The 16,531-nt window shown below is 34.8% G+C and overlaps 1 pseudogene; it reads right to left on the bottom strand.

Moving 5' to 3' along the window:
- Positions 1 to 7,313: 7,313 nt before the first annotated feature.
- On the bottom strand, positions 7,314 to 8,247 carry LOC141512210 (olfactory receptor 9K2-like; annotated as a pseudogene).
- Positions 8,248 to 16,531: the final 8,284 nt, after the last annotated feature.

Genomic DNA, 16,531 nt, shown 5'->3' with positions numbered 1-16,531 from the left:
ATATATTCTTTTCTAATTAGTACTCAGGTACAAATATACTATTCTCAAGTCCTAGTACACTATTCTCAAGATATAGGACATTCACTAGATGAAGCAATATTAATTGTTTTCACCATTTTCAGATTACATTTTGTTTGCTGAATGTGGTATTGCATTCCAGACACAGAAATAAGTTTCTCTGTTATTCTTTATCTCTGTCTTTCTCTGACTCTATGTCTTTCTCTATTCAACCAAAAAATACATGTGGGACAGAGACAAGATGGCAGCATGAGAACATCCTTTTCTAGTTGCAATCTCCAAAATATTTAAAAAAATATTAAAATTATGACTAAATTTTTGAGAGACAGAACCCACAAAAAAGTCCAATTGAGGCAATTCTTCAGCCCAAGGTAACCTGGAAGATCATTGGAAGCACTGTTCCACAGTATTGGTGGGGACAGCCACACAGCCAGGGTCACTGTGCCAGAACTCCAACCTTCCAGCAACAGCCCACAGGGCACCTGAGTCCCTGGAAGCCAGGAGCCCCTCCTGGCAGCAGAAGTAATTTCCTGACCTTCCAACCCAGGGAACACCAAGCACAACTCAGAATATCAATGGGGAAACCTCTGCCAGAGTGAGTGGAAGACAGTCTGGACCTCAGCATAGCCATGGTTCTTAGTGTAGCCCAGATCCCAGGAAACTGAAGCCACCCACAGAGCCACCCAGCAGGGAGCTGCCCAGTGACATTTCCAGAATGTTCAATCCATGGAAGGTAAGGGGGTGGAAGGAGACTGTCAATGTCTCTCATCTGTCCCCAGGACAGGACTCTTTGTCCTCTTTCAGACTCTGGTCATCATCTGGGCCCCCACACTGCCATTGCAGATCAGGGACCTCCTCACAGCACCAAAGCAGATGGGCTGCTTGTGGTCATCCACAGACCAAAGAACAGACCAGGAGAGCAATCAGAGACTCTCATAAGATCTGGAAGGAACTGAGGTCCTTGTGGGATTTGCCAATTAATAATCAAAAGCTTGTGAAGCACCCAAAACCAGGGCACAGGCTGGGGAAATGAGTAAATAGCAAAAAAGAACCTGACCACAGACAATTCCTTTGGTTCCATAAAGGATCAAAACACACACACACACACTCAGAAGTTAACAAAGTCCAAATTCTACAGCTAAAGACTCCAAGAAATATAGGAGTTGGGCTCAGGCTTTGATAGAGCTCAAAAATATTTTGAAAATCAAATAAGGGGGTAGAGGAAAAAGTGGTAAGATAAATGAGAGAGATGCAGAAAAAACATGAAAATCAAGTCAGCAGCTTAGTCAAGGACATCCAAAAATATGCTGAAGTAAAGAACATGTTTAAAACTAATTTAGATCAGATGGACAAAGCAGTCCAAAAACTTAATGAGGAGAAGAATGCCTTAAAAACAGAATTGGCCAAATGGAAAAAGAGATAAGTAAGCTCTCTGAAGAAAATAACTCCTTCAAATGTAGAATGGAGCTAAACGAAGTTGATGACTTTGCAATGAATCAAGAAACAATAATACAATTCCAAAAGAATGAAAAAACTTGAAGAAAATGTGAAATATCTCAGCCAAAAAAAAACTGATCTAGAAAACAGATCCAGAAGAGATAATTTAAAAATTATTGAGCTACCTGAAAGTCATGATCTAGAAAAGAGCTTTGACTTCATTTTTTAAAAAAAATTTCTAATTGCCCTGTTCTCCTAGAAGCAGAGGGTAAAATAGAAATTGAGAGAATTCACAGATCTCCTCCGGAAATAGATCCAAAAAAATAACCTGCCAGGAATATTAAAGCCAAGATCCAGAATTCCCAAGTCAAAGAGAACATATTACAAACAGCCAGAATGATGCAATTCAAATATTGTAGAGCTATAGTCAGGACTACACAGGAATTAGCAGCATCCACATTAAGGACTCATAGGGCTTGGAATTTCTGGAAGACAAAATAGCTTGGAATACGACTGAGAATTAACTACCCAGCAAAACTGAACATCCTCATCCAGAGGAAAAGATGAACTTTCAACGAAACAACGGTATTTCAAATATTTCTGTGGAGACAGCCAGAACTGAACAGAAAGTTGCATCTTCAAGTGTAGGAATCAGGTGAAGAATGGAGAAGGACAAGAAGGGCAAGGTATGAGGGATTTAATGAAGACAAACTGCATGTATTCCTGCATGGAAAGATGATATTCATAACACTCATATGAACTTCTCATTTATTAAAGCAGTTAGAAGGAGCTTTTATGAATGAGGCATAGGAAAGAGCCAAATCTGATGATATAATATATTTTTAAAATCGAGTCAATGGGTGAAAGGGAAATGTACTGGGAGAACGGGAAAGGAGACATAGAATAGACTAAGAGATTTCATGTAAAAGAGTCACTAAATAGCTTTTGCCATGGTATGAAAGGGGGGATGGTGATGGGGAATGAAGGAGCCTTCATTCTCAGAGATCAAACAATGTCCATACTCAATAGGGCATGGAAATCTAGAAGAAAAAGGAGAGAATGGCAATGGGAGAAAAGGGATCTGGGAGGGGAGGGGGATGTAGGTGATAGAAGAGAGGGTAGATCATTAGAGAGGATAGTTAGATAAAACACATTTTATCTTTGTTTGCAAGGTGGTGGAATTGGGCGGCATGTCCTGGACCAAGGGACTGGGTGGTTGCTGGTTCTCTGAGGTGGAATGTAGGCTTGGGGCCTCTTGACCCCAGGGCCAGTGTTCTCACCACTGCGCCACTCAGCTTCCCCATAACGCACATTTGAAGAGGGACAGAGTGAAAGGAAAGGGAAAATATAATTAATGGTAGAGGGGAGGAATGGATGGAGGGAACTACAATCAGCAACAGCAACTGTGGGAAAATATGGAAGTAACTTCTCTGATGGACTTATGATGAAGAATGTGATCCACCCTAGAGACAGAGCTGATGATATTAGAACACAGACTGAAACACAGTTTCTTTTCTCTTTCATTTTATTTTTGGTGAGGTTTTTTTTTATTTTTGTGGAGGGAGGGGAGATTATATTTACTCTTTCAAGAAGACTAGGAGAAGTAAGCAGCTTACTGTGGGTACACAGGCTGTTCTAACAGCCATGACACAAATCATCTCCAAGTAAACCGCCACCTGGACAGTCTCAGGAGCTGGCTTGCCACCCTGAGAAATAAGGTGAGCTGGAGTCCTTGACAGCCAGAGTCCTTGGGAGCTGGACATTCCGCCCCACTGTCTAAGGGCACTAGACACAGCTGTACCTTATCATCTCCTCCCTAACGTACCCTCCTATCCTGTAATGCAAGAAGCTGCACCTACACATTGCTTGTACCCCTAACAATTACCTCATTATTCTTTGTTCTACCCCAGAAGACCTAACAGTATATATGTAATAGCTAAGCAATAATAAAATTGATCTGGAGGCATAAGGCAGTAGTGGCTTGACTCCTTATTCTCAGCTCCCCTCCTGGAGGGAGGTTGCTGCTATGGGCCCCAAGGAAGCAAGCCACAACAGCTTACCAGCTCAGCAAGACAAGTCTATCTCCCTAGACTAGGAAAGTATCAGAGTTCAAAAGGGGGAAGGCTGCACAACTAGGGGCCTGTAGCAAGACCTTAAGCCCTGGGCCAACTTACCAGTGAAACCCACTATTATGCAAGCCAGAAGCTTATACTAATAGATTTTTTTTTCCTTTTACATATAGAGAGAAGTCAAAGAACATGCAGAGAAAGTACGTTTTTTTTTTTCTGGTGCAACTGTTTTTCCCTTTTACCCTGTAGAAGATTTGTGAAGAGAATTCACAATTTTTTTTCAGGAAACTTAATGGCATAATACTTTTCTCAAGTGAAGAGAAATCAACTGATACTAAAGTGAAACTTAGAAGTAAACCTGGATATGATCTCTTGCACAATCAAAATATTATAAATAATTACGTATGTATTTCTTTACTCTAAATTCATTGTTAATTTACATAATCATCAATTTTGATAATTGCTTAATCATAAGAAAACGTTCTATCAAGTAACAAAGTGTCTGTTATAGAGTGGACACTTAATAAACATTTACTGACTAATCAATATTGAGATATAAGAGAAGTTACTACTTAAAATTATTTGGTAACTCATATTTCATGTACTTTGATGATCAAGTTAATTGAGAAAGATTCCAATTGTATTGTTGAGTAAGAAAACATTAAAACATATGCCTGAATTTCGTTAGAAATTAGAATAATCTTGTTTAAAAAGAAAAGAATTCAAGTGTAGGCTGAGGTATAGTTTACAAATAGTTTGATATCCATAATGCCTGGCAACAAATGAGAAGTTATCATTTGCATAGAAGAATAAGTTGAAATGAGTTTGAAGAAAACATGGGGATTTTATGAGATAAGATGGAGATGGAGTTCAAGTATAGGCTATTTCCACTTGTAAAACCACAGAGATAGGAAAGTCCAGGCTGTATATATGAAGCAAGTCAGGTTGCCATAGAGTATGTGAAATGGTATGTAAAAAGGTAAGAAAGGTAGATTGGGGAAAAGGCAATAAATGTTAAATATTTTGAATTTTTTCACATTCTTTATTTTATTTTACCTAATTACATGTAAAATCATTTTAACAATCATTTTAAAAAATTTGAGTTCCAAATTCTTTCCCTTCCTACTATTCCTTCATCCTCATTGAGATGACAAGCATGCACAGTCATAAAAACATAAATTTCATAATAGTCATATTGTGAAAGAAAACATAAACCAAAAAATACCGTCAAGAGAAATATGCTTCAATCTGTATTCAAATACTATCAGTTCCTTCTCTGGAGATGGATAGTATTTTTCATCATAAGTCTTTCAGAGTTGTTTTGGATCTTTGTATGACTGAAAATAACTAGGCCATTTATAGCTGATCATCTTACAATAGTGCTGCTACTTTGTTTACTATATATTTTACTTTCCATCAGCTCATGTGAATCTTTCCAGTTTTTTCTGATAAAAATTATATTTATTCCAATGGGCAACTGAAAATCTGTATAGTTAATTTAAGGAAAATTACATTGACAGTTAAGGAAAGATAGAATAGAGTGGGGAAGATGAGTCAGGAAGTCTAGGTAGAAGGAATTTACAAATTTTCCTTAAAATGGCAATATATAAAAGTAAGACCCAGCATCCCTTATTGAATAGCAATAATGCAAATAGTAACATATCATTTTTAATATATTTCCATTGACTAAATTACATTTATTTCTGATGTTGAACATTTTTTCAGAGCTAAAGACTACAGTTAATTTGTAAAGTTTGTATTTACAAAGCTCTGGGAGGTTAGGAGAAGGTTGAGATATTATGACAAGATCTATTTCAAGTTCAGTGTGTGTCTTTCCTCTTTCCTTCTGTTCCTCCTCTATGTTAAGGAGATATTTTATAGCATGTAATTGCCATGGCACTAGCTGTCACAGTTCCAGAAAAATTCAATAAACTTCAAGAACCCAGATCTACCATACTAGTATGTGAATTTAGATTATGTAATGAGTATTTAGGTTGAAGTAGCCCTACTGTCAGTAATATGCAAGTGTTGGTGGGAGAGGTACTGAGTTAAACTCAAGGTAAGTAATAGTTCAAACTCTTGTTTTCTGGGTATCCTAGAACATGAAGTCATCTGAAATTGTCTTTCAGCATAATTTCTGTTTTGGAGAGGGATAAGAGGTTTACTTAGCTATCCATCTTGTTGATCCTATGACTTAAAAAATCTCTCCACACATTCAATAATAATCTTATTCAATGAAGGAATTCTATCCACATTTAGAATTTCATCCAAATTAAATACAAATTTGTAAAACAATTTACTCTATCTCTCTGGATGGATCTATCTATCCAGATCTGTGATATAGTAGTCCACAGAATTCCCAATGATAAAAATTTTCTAGTGTACTGTAACTTATAACCTGAGTGTATTGCTTGCTATACTCTACCCACTGTTGGGGAATTTTCTCAAAGAAGAGAAATGGGACCTCTTGGGAGAGATATTTGTCATAGGTAGATCAAATAACTGTGGGTCAAAATTGGAATCCATACTAAAAACAAAGAAATGTATTATCAGCTAAAGAATACTGTTTTAGCTGCAAAAGTTTACTTTTTTATTACTTTTTAGTCCTTTTTTGTAGTACACAGTCAATGAACTGCATTCTGTGAAAACAAGTTAGATAAATAAATCATTTTACAGGAGAGGGGAGGGCTAGGAAAAAAGAGGAATAAGTCAAAGGATATAGAGATTTCTGGGGAATTATTTACCATTCAGTTATCAGAGTTTGTTTTTGGAATGAATGAATGAGAAAACATTCCTTGTTCAAGGACAGGACAAGGGGAGAAAGAGAAATACGTCTCTTGTTTAAGAAATCCATTAAGGGAAAATATAGCAGTTATATTATCTAGAGATAACAGCTATAATTGCTGAGATCATTTGATTTGATATCTTTTGTATGACATTATATTTTATTTCTTTTTCAATAGAAATTGAATACCTTCCACTACTTAGACCACCAATTAGAGAAGAGTTCATTTAGAATGTCCCAAAATGATTTGGTCCCATTCAACTCCCCTATCTTACTACACAATTTATCTTATATTTCAAATAAATAAATATAGGTGCCTATATAAATGAGTATATCATAAATCTAAATAAACAAATACACAGAAAACATACCTATGAATATAGATTGTAATAGCAAATTTTAGGTCACAAATTAGAATACTAAATTTTCAATCACCTCTATTGTAATGGAATTTGAATTCTTGTCTGACTTCATGTATCAGTGAAAAGTGTTTTTCTCCCTATGGTTCTTGAATACTTGCTTATTTGATTAAGGAAAGGTAGTGGATAAAGCATAAGACATTCTAACAAATTCAGTTCTGATTTCAGATACTCATAAGCTATGTGACACTGGACAAGTCACCTAACTATTTTCAGCCCTGTTTTACTCATTTAGAAAAAAAGGGAATGATAACAATAGCATCTATTTCTATGTTGTAAGAATCAAATAAGATAACATTTAAAAAGTGATTTCTAAACCATACAGCATAATAGATAATAGCTACTGTTATTGCTGCTATTTATTCTTTTTTCCCCCTCTTCTATTAAAATTGATTGAAGATGAGGACTTAATACATTTCCTGTTCTGAAAGAAAAAAGTAATAGGAATATTGTGTCTTCACTAGAAATCATTCAAGTACACTTCCAGAGGTACAGTTAGGTGTCTTGGGGGAGAATTTTAGTTTAAAGATAGCTCACAGATTCCGAATCAACATGTATTATTGAGCCAAGATAAAAAAAAGGGATTTAGGGAAAACCCTTTTCCCCCAATAAGATATTTTTCAGAGCTGCTCTGACATCCCTGTTTCTTAGAGAATAGATCAAAGGATTCAACATGGGAGTAACAACAGTATAACAGAAAGTGGCCACTTTAACCAGCTCTGGGTAAATCTCTGGCAGGTGTGAGGGATATGAAAAAAAAAAAAGTTCCATAGACCAAATTCACAACCATCAGATGGGATCCACAAGTAGAGAATGCTTTCATTCATCCTTCATTGGAATGAATCTTCAGGATAGGATAAATGAGTTAGATGTACGACACCATGATGATTATGATGGTGGGCAAAATAATGATGCCAGACAAGGAGTATGATACCACCTTGTTAATAAAGATGTTAGAACATGGGCTTCTCTGTTATTGGAGGAAAGTTGCAGTAAAAAAGGTCAATTGCATGAGATGCACAGAAGGACATAGTAAAGGTATTGCTGACTTGAAGGATGGAACTAATACAGCCACAAAAATAGGATCCTGCCACCATTTGGACACAGACTTCTTGACATTCAGGCAGAATACAAGAGTGGTGAGCAGATGGCTATGAAATAGTCATATGCCATAGTAGCCAAGAGAAAATCTTCAGTCACAATAAAGATAGCAAAGAAGAACACAGCCTGCAAAGGAGATGGTCTTACTCTCAGATAAGAAGCTGTTATGGATGTAATAGCAGTGGCTTTCCTTGAGTAGGAAAGCTCAATTAAAGAAAGATTGCCTAAGAAAAAATATATTGGTGTGTTCAGGTGGGAAGCAGCCAGGATGAGAACAGTCTTACCAACGTTCCCCAAAAGGACCATGCTGTAGATAAGCAGAAATATGAAGAAAAAGATTCAAAGCTCTGGGAGACACTGGAAACCAAAAAGAATTAATTCATTCACTTGAGTAGTTGTTTATTCCTCTCTCTTCCATGGCAGAAACCTGCTGAGAATCAAGGTCAAGAAATGAACTCTAATTTTTGATCCTGATATCATCCCCACTAACAAGTATTTAATTAATTCTATAATGCCCTGGAACAAATCTCATTTAAATATACATGATAAATTTATAGAGACATATAATGTGCTGAATTATGTTCAACATTGCCATTACTGGTATCTTTGAAAAAACATATGCAGATATACTCTGCTGGAGTCTAGTTAATCATATGTTCCTAGACACTTAGAAGTTGGATAGGCAATAAGGTAATAACTCTCTTCCCTATATTACTTTCCAGATTTTGCCTGATAGTCTGTATACTTCTAAGCCAGAAAGGAAAGTAGAGACATAGAGAAAAGTAAATACATTTTTTATTTTCTGAATCATCAGTTCTTTTATTTTAGCAGCCTGTTAAGTTCCTTTTCATTATATTTATTTGCATACTCTTGAGTAATGAATGGATAGAAAAAAATCCCCAAAGTTTCTAAAGGATTCATTTGAAAGAGAAATAGAAAATAGGCAAATACTCTTTATAACTCACTAAGAAGGGAAACTTAACCAGGTACCCCTGACTCCAAGGCCGGTGCATTATCCACTGTACCACCTAGCCACCCTGACACATATAGTCTTATGGGATACTCATCATATATTCTCCTCACTGTTATTTGTTCAACTTAATGAAGGACCAGAGTAACTTGCAATCAGTCTTTCTGAATATCAATTACTTTCTTTGAAAAGGAAGGGGTTTGAAATAGGTAGTCTCTAAGGTGTCTTCTATCCATAATACTCTATGATTCTGTCCTCAGAAAAAAAGGTCTGAAAGGCACAATGTATAAGAAGGTATAATTTTCTGATAAGAGGTGACTGCATAGTACTGTCCCTTTAGGGCATTAAGTTATCATTGAAATACTATCACAAATCCTTTCCCTTAAGATGAAGTTGCCATTTTGGTATGAGCTAATTTTCTACAGGATTGCTTTTGTTTTTACAGAGATTTAAGTCTTAAGCTAAATAAAGCAAATGAGTTATATACATATATATATATATATATATATATATATATATATATATATATATATATGTGTGTGTGTATATATGTATGTATGTATTATATATACATATATGTGTATATATATATATGTGTGTATATATGTATGTATGTATTATATATACATATATGTGTATATATATATATGATGTTTCACATGAATTACCTCATTTAATCTTTACCATACTGTAATATTATTATATTATATATTATATATTATATTATATATTATTATATATTTTACAGAGGAGCCAAATGAAACATAGAGACATTAAATATATTCTCTTATATCGTAGATTAGATTCAAAACTACATGTCTCCATGGTGGCTAGAGCACCAGCCTTGGAGTCAGGAGTACCTGAGTTCAAATCTGATCTCAGACACTTAATAATTACCTAGCTGTGTGGCCTTAGGCAAGCCACTTAACTCCATTTGCCTTGCAAAAAAAAAGTCTCCTAAAATTCCTTTTTCAGCATTCATTTCACTTCTCTCTTCTGCCTCTATAAAGGGAGAAAATTCTAGCAGAGAAATTTTAGGCAGCAAACAGAAAATGAAGGAGACTCTGAAAGTTTCAGTGATCCTAGTTGGCAACTCTGATATTTAAGAAATTGCCTTCTTTGTCATATCTTTTTTGTGGAAAGAATAAAGCTATTACATATATATGTATATATAAAATTTATATTTATGTATATGTATAATATATTTATATACACATATGTGTAAAGGTATGTGCACACACATACATACATGCATGCATATACATGTGTGTATTATGGATTATGTTATTTCCAATAACCCATAGAAATATTTTGTCTTAGAGGAATGATTCTACCTCTCTTTTTTACATACACACCCCTTGAATATATACATGAATATATATATACATATGCTTTAAAATATTTAATTACTTCCTTGAAGCATAAATCTAGTGTTAAAATTTAGAAAGCAATATATTTCTTTTGGCAAAGAATGTCACTGCTTTATTTAAATTCACTGAATTGTCCCTATACTTCTTCCTTTGATATCTGATAATTCATCATGATAAGGTGGAAGACTATTGACTTGAAGTTCAAGGGTTGGGTATAAAATCTTGAACTCTGCCACTGAATTATCCAGGTGCTCTTTGTCAAGTCACTTAACCCATTTTCTCTTCAGTTTGTTCAAGTGTAAAATGAGCAGGTTGAGTTACAGACTTTCAAAGATCCCATTGAAAAGTGTCATCCTAAGCTATCAAGTAATTTTAAAAATCCAAAGTCAGCAGAAGTTATTTTGTAGATTTCTTATGTTTATGGGGAAAAGTATGGAAAATATTTATATACATACACATATATGTGTGTATATGTGTGTGTATATGTACAGATGTGTATATCTATATCTGTATATGTAGAAAACATAAGAAATGAAGATTTGAAAGGATCAAAAAGGATATCTAATTATTATGAAGACGTCAAATAAAATAGAAAATTTATTTGGACAGAGAATAGTTAAAAGTCAATTTTGATCAGCTAAAGCTGTTCTTTATATATATAGAATTTAGATTAATAATCGTATAGAATTTAGATTAATAACGCTGGCAAAAATTGTCTGGTGAAGAGATTAGCTGAACTTTGAGATGGCAAATTTGAAGGAATTTGTAGAATCTCGTTCTCTTTTGCTATTTTCAAAATTAGATGGAATCTCCTGTCTCAGTCAATTTAAGAGAAGACCAACCTCGAATTCCAGAATAGCAGATTGAAGATCAAAAACGAATTTGAACTCTCTCCCAATGCCATTCATGGCACAAAAGGGAGACAACGTTTTTTTAAAATTTTTAATTATTTAACTGAAATTAAAAAATAAACATACTTGTGGATTTTTCCCTTACCTAAAGATATTTTCTTCTTCTTTTTCTTGGTTATGTCTCTACCTATACAATTATGAAATTTCTTAGTTTTGATTCTGAAAAATGAAAAAGGATAAATAGCAGAATCCAATTTAATTACATCAATAAATCCTTTAAATCTTATACAAAGTGGTACAATATGAAGTAAACAGGATGAGAACAATGTTCATAATAAGAGCAAAATGGTAAAATAAGCAGCTATTAATGACTAAATCCAAAGGACTTTGGATGAGAAATGCTGTTCTTTTTCAGATAAAGAACTGCTAGAATCTGAATGCACATTGAGGCATTTTTAAACTTTATTATTTTTTGATTTTTGTCCGTATTATGTTTTGCAATATGACTAATATGAAAATACTTTATCTGATTGCACATGTATAATCTATGTCAAATGTCATGCCTTATCAAGGAGGGGGAAGTAAGCAAAAGAATTTGGAGGTCAAAATGTTTTTTAATATGTCAAATTTTTTGTTTCTGTATAAATGGGTTAAATAAAATAAAAATTCAATTATTTTTAAAATGAAAGAAATCTTTTCAATCACATGCAATACCCTTTTATGAGGATTCAAATTACAGGATTTGTGGTTATTTTGACTTTGTGCCAAGATAGCCACACTTTCCCATTGTTCTTATAAGAAGTTTTTCCTTTTCCTAGAAAGTTTTCTCTTTTTCTTGAAAGTATACTCTATTCTGCCACCCTTCCCAGAACAAGGTCTAGACCCTCCAAATCCCTGCCAGCACTGGGGATAATTCTTTATCAAAGCAGAAATAAGAAAGTTATGGAACTTCATAGCTAATATTAATAAAACTGAATAATCTAAATGGAGGAAACATTCTCTTGATTTCTAGGATGATTTCTATGTCTTGGAATGTAGAGAATACAAACAGGGTTATAATTTAAAGGGCAAGAAGATTCAATTTCTTCTGGTGGTACATGATGATCTTCTAAAATGGGAATGATTGGCAGTTTTGGAAATGGTAATGCAACCTTTCAAGTAACTGCAACATGGTGAATGCTCAGAGTTTTCCATAAGCAGGTTCCATTGAGTTCAGAAGGATGGCATTAGGTCAATTATGGAAATATAATGAGAGCAGTCTCCAGTGCCATGGTCCATGAGGAATCAAGTCGCAGATATTTTAGTAGCTGAGGAGTACATTATAAAATAAAGAAGTTCAAGTAAACAGGGATGATTTATCCCCACGACATTTGTTTTTTAGGTCTGTTTGGGCATCAGTTTCTCCATTGTCAAAAGGGAAAACAGATAATTACTTCCCATTTCTATCATGATAGGCACTGAAAATATAACAATGGTACACTGATCTCCATTATCTAAAGGCAAGGTTCATTATATTTCCCTCCCCCCCCTAATGTAAAGGGATATTAGAAATGTTCATTCTCTGCCACTGGGTCCAACCTGCACCAATTGTGCTCCTTTAATTTCAGGGGTTTTTTTACATGCCATTTTTAAGTAATTTTTTAACAGTCGTATTGGAGGAATCTTTTACTGAAAAATATAGTAACAACACTCACAACGTAACTCTTCGAATATCTGGGGGCCTAAAATTCCTTTTCACAATATTAAATCTCTGGGGAAAGGTAAAGGATTAGATTTGCACTCACTTCCAAGTCCAGAGATTTGAAGCCTTGAGCTTGAAACCCAGACACTCTTGTTTTTTTTTTTTTCAGGACTTCAAAATACAATTGGATAAATACAAAATGAGAATAATTCTCTCAGATCCTCAATTGGGCAAATGCAAAAAGAAAATAATTCTCTCAAATCCTCAAAAGGACAAATGAAAACAATGGTTTTCTCAAAGTAAACTTCGGTTAATGGTAAAATCCTTCAAAAACCAGAATTTACGACTGGAAAAGGAGTTGCAAAGGGTAAATGAAGAAAATTCTTCTCTAAAAAAATGGAATTGGAGAAACTAATGACTTGATGAGACAACAAGATTCTGTTAAACTACACAAAATATTTAAAAATGGAAGAAAATGTAAAATACTTCATCAGTAAAACTACTTACCTTGAGAATAGATCAAGAATGGACTTCATGAAAACTGATGAGACAAAAAAAAGCCTGGACTTAATATTACAAGATTAATTACTAGAAAACTGCCCTGATATCATGGAACCATAGTACAAAATAGTTATTGAAAGACTACATCAATCCCCTATGGAAAGAGATCCTACAATGAAAACACCAAGGAATGTTGTGGCCAAATTCCAGAACTATCTGATAAAAGAAAAAAATCTTGCAAGCCACCAGAAAAAAATTTTTAAATACCAAGGAGTCACAGTAAGGATTATGCAGGACCTGCCTGCAGTAACATTAAGGGATTGAAGGGCCAAGAATGTGATATTCTGAAGAGCAAGGAAGCTTGGAAGGCAGCGAAGAATCCACTATCTGGCAAAGCTGAGCCTTGTCTTCCAGGTGAAAAGATGGACATTCAGCAAAATAGTAGACGTCCAACATTCCCTGATGAGAAGATCAGAGCTAAATAGAAAATTTGGACATCAAATAGGAGGCACAAGATACACATGACAAAGTTAAAAAAAAGGGTAAAGGTAAAAACTGCAATCCAATAAGATGAAACTGGCTATATCCCCACTTGGAAGAAAGATTCTCATAACTCTTTAGAAATGTAACTCTACTTAAGAGAACACACTTAGGGGAGGCTAGGTGGCGTAGTGGATAAAGCACCGGCCTTGGCTTCAGGAGTACCTGAGGTCAAATACAGTCTCATACACTTAATAATTACCTAGCTGTGTGGCCTTGGGCAAGCCAATTAACCCTGTTTGCCTTTCAAAAAACTAAAAAAATAAAATAAAAAAGAGAATATACTTAGCCAAGAGTGATGGTTACTCATGATTTATGCATGAGATTGTTATCCAGTAAGATGAAACTGGCTAAATTCCTGCTTGAGATTTAGAAAGACAGACTCTAATAACTGTTGAAAATTGTAAATCTGTTAGAGAGAATATATTCAGCTAGAAGTGATGGAAACTCATAACTTTTCTGTTACTCAGAATGATTTAAAAGCAATAACTCCTTAAAAGGGGGATAGTAAGGAGGCAAGAGGAAGGAAGAGCTTGAATGGAGCTAATCTCATTACATTGAGAGGTACAAAAGACCTATTGTAATAGAGGGGAAGAAGGGAGGAGGTGAGAACCACATGAATTTTCATATCATCAGACTAGGCTTAAAGTTAATTTATAGGTACTCAGTTAAGAAACTCATCTTACATTTCAAGTATTGAAAGGTGAAAAGGGGATGGGAGGTTGGAGAAGGGGAGACAAAGGGGAACTAACAGAAGGAAGCAAGGAATAATGGGGATAATGGAAAAAGGAAAGAAGGGGAGGGGGGTTGATATAGGAAGGCAAACACAGTGAATGGAGTGGTATTCAGAACAAAATACTGGAGAATATGGATGAAGCAAAAAAAGGGGGGAAAGTACAGATAGAGAGAAGATAAAATGGAGAGCAATAAATAATTAGTAATTATAACTTTGAGAAGATATCATGGAGGGCAATAAAGAGTTCATAATTATAACTTTGATATGAATAGGATGAACTCTGCCTCAAAACATAAGTGAATATCAGAGTGTATTAAAAACCAGAATCCTACAATATGCGGCTTGCAACAAACCTGTTTGTAGCAGAGAGAGACATATAGAGTAAAGGTAAAAGGTTGGAGCAAAATATATTTTGCTTCAGCTGAAATAAAAAAAGAAGTGTAACAATCTTTATCTGAGACAAAACAGTTGCAAAAATAGATAGTGTTAAAAGAGCTAAGATAGGAAACTATATCCTTCTAAAACATACCATAGACGTTAAAGTATTTTAGATACTATTTACGTATGCATCCAATGGTATAGCATCCAAATTCTTAGAGGAGAAGTTGAAAGAGTTACAGGAAGACATATCCACGCTACTGTTGGACAATCTCAACCTCTCGATCTCAGATTTACATAAATCTATTCATAAAATAAACAAGAATCAATTTAATAATGTAAATAGATGGTTAGAAAACCTAGATATGATGGACTTAAGGAGGAAACTGAAAGGAGATAGCAAGGAATATACTACTTTTTCTGCAGTACATTGAACTTATAAAAAAATTGACCATGTACTAGGGCATTAAATGAAATGGAATAATTCCAAAAATTCCTGATGAACAGACCAGAACTAAATAGAAATTTGAACAGCAAACAGGAGGTTCAAGAGACACATGAAAAGGTAAAAAACAAAAAGTAAAGGAAAAAAATGCTATCCAATAAGTTGAAATTGGCTATATCCCAGCATGGGAAAAAGATTCTCATAACTCTTGAGAATTGTAACTCTAACAGAAAGAATATACCTAGCCAGAAGTGATGGACACTTATGACTTATCCATGAGACTGCTCTCCAATGGGATGAAACTAGCTATAACCCTACTTGGGAGAAAGATTATTAAACTCTCAAGAATTGTATCTATATTAGATGGAATTTACTTAGCTAAAAGTGATAGAAACTCAGAATTTTCTACAACTAAGATTTAAAAACACCACCTTGTTCAAAAGAGGGACAGGAAGGTGATGGGAAGAGGGTAGGGGACTGAATGGGGTAAATCTCATTACACTAAGAGGTACAGAAGACCTATGGTAATAGAGGGGAAGAAGGGACAAGATGAGAAACACCTGAATCTTCTTCTCACCAGACTTGGCTCAAAGTTAACTTACACACATATTCAGATAACTTAAAAAACATCTAACCTCTCAATATTAAAAGGGGAAAAGGGGAGTGGTAATGGAGAAAGAGAGGGGTAGAAAAAGGGGAACTAACAAAGGAAGCCAAGGGAAAAGGGAAAGGGGAAAGAAAGGAGAGTGTTGGGTATAGGAGGGTAAACACACTGAAGTGGGTGGTATTCAGAAAAAAAATTCTGGGAATACAGATAAAGGTGGGGGGGAAGGGGAAAAATACAAACAGAGGGAAGATAACATGGAGGGCAAAAAAGTATTAGTAATTGTAACTTTGAATGTGAATGCAAATAGCAAAGTGGATAAAAACCAGAATCCTACACTATGCTTCTTACAAGAAACTCCTTGAAGCAGAGAGATACATATAGAGCAAAGGTAAAAGTTTAGAGCAAAATATATTTTGCTTCAGCTGAAGTGAAAAAAGTAAGGGTAACAATCCTTATCTCAGACAAAGCAGCAGCAAAAATAGATAGTGTTAAAAGAGATAAGGAAGGAAACTATATCTTCCTAAAAGGTACCAGAGAAAATAAAGTGATTTCAGTTCTTAATATATGTGTACCCAATGGGAAAGCATCCAGATTCTTAGAGGAGAAGCTGAAAGAACTACAGG

Source organism: Macrotis lagotis, chromosome 2, assembly GCF_037893015.1.
Source record: "Macrotis lagotis isolate mMagLag1 chromosome 2, bilby.v1.9.chrom.fasta, whole genome shotgun sequence".
Classification (NCBI taxonomy): domain Eukaryota; kingdom Metazoa; phylum Chordata; class Mammalia; order Peramelemorphia; family Peramelidae; genus Macrotis; species Macrotis lagotis.
This window is presented reverse-complemented; position numbering and strand designations above follow the sequence as displayed.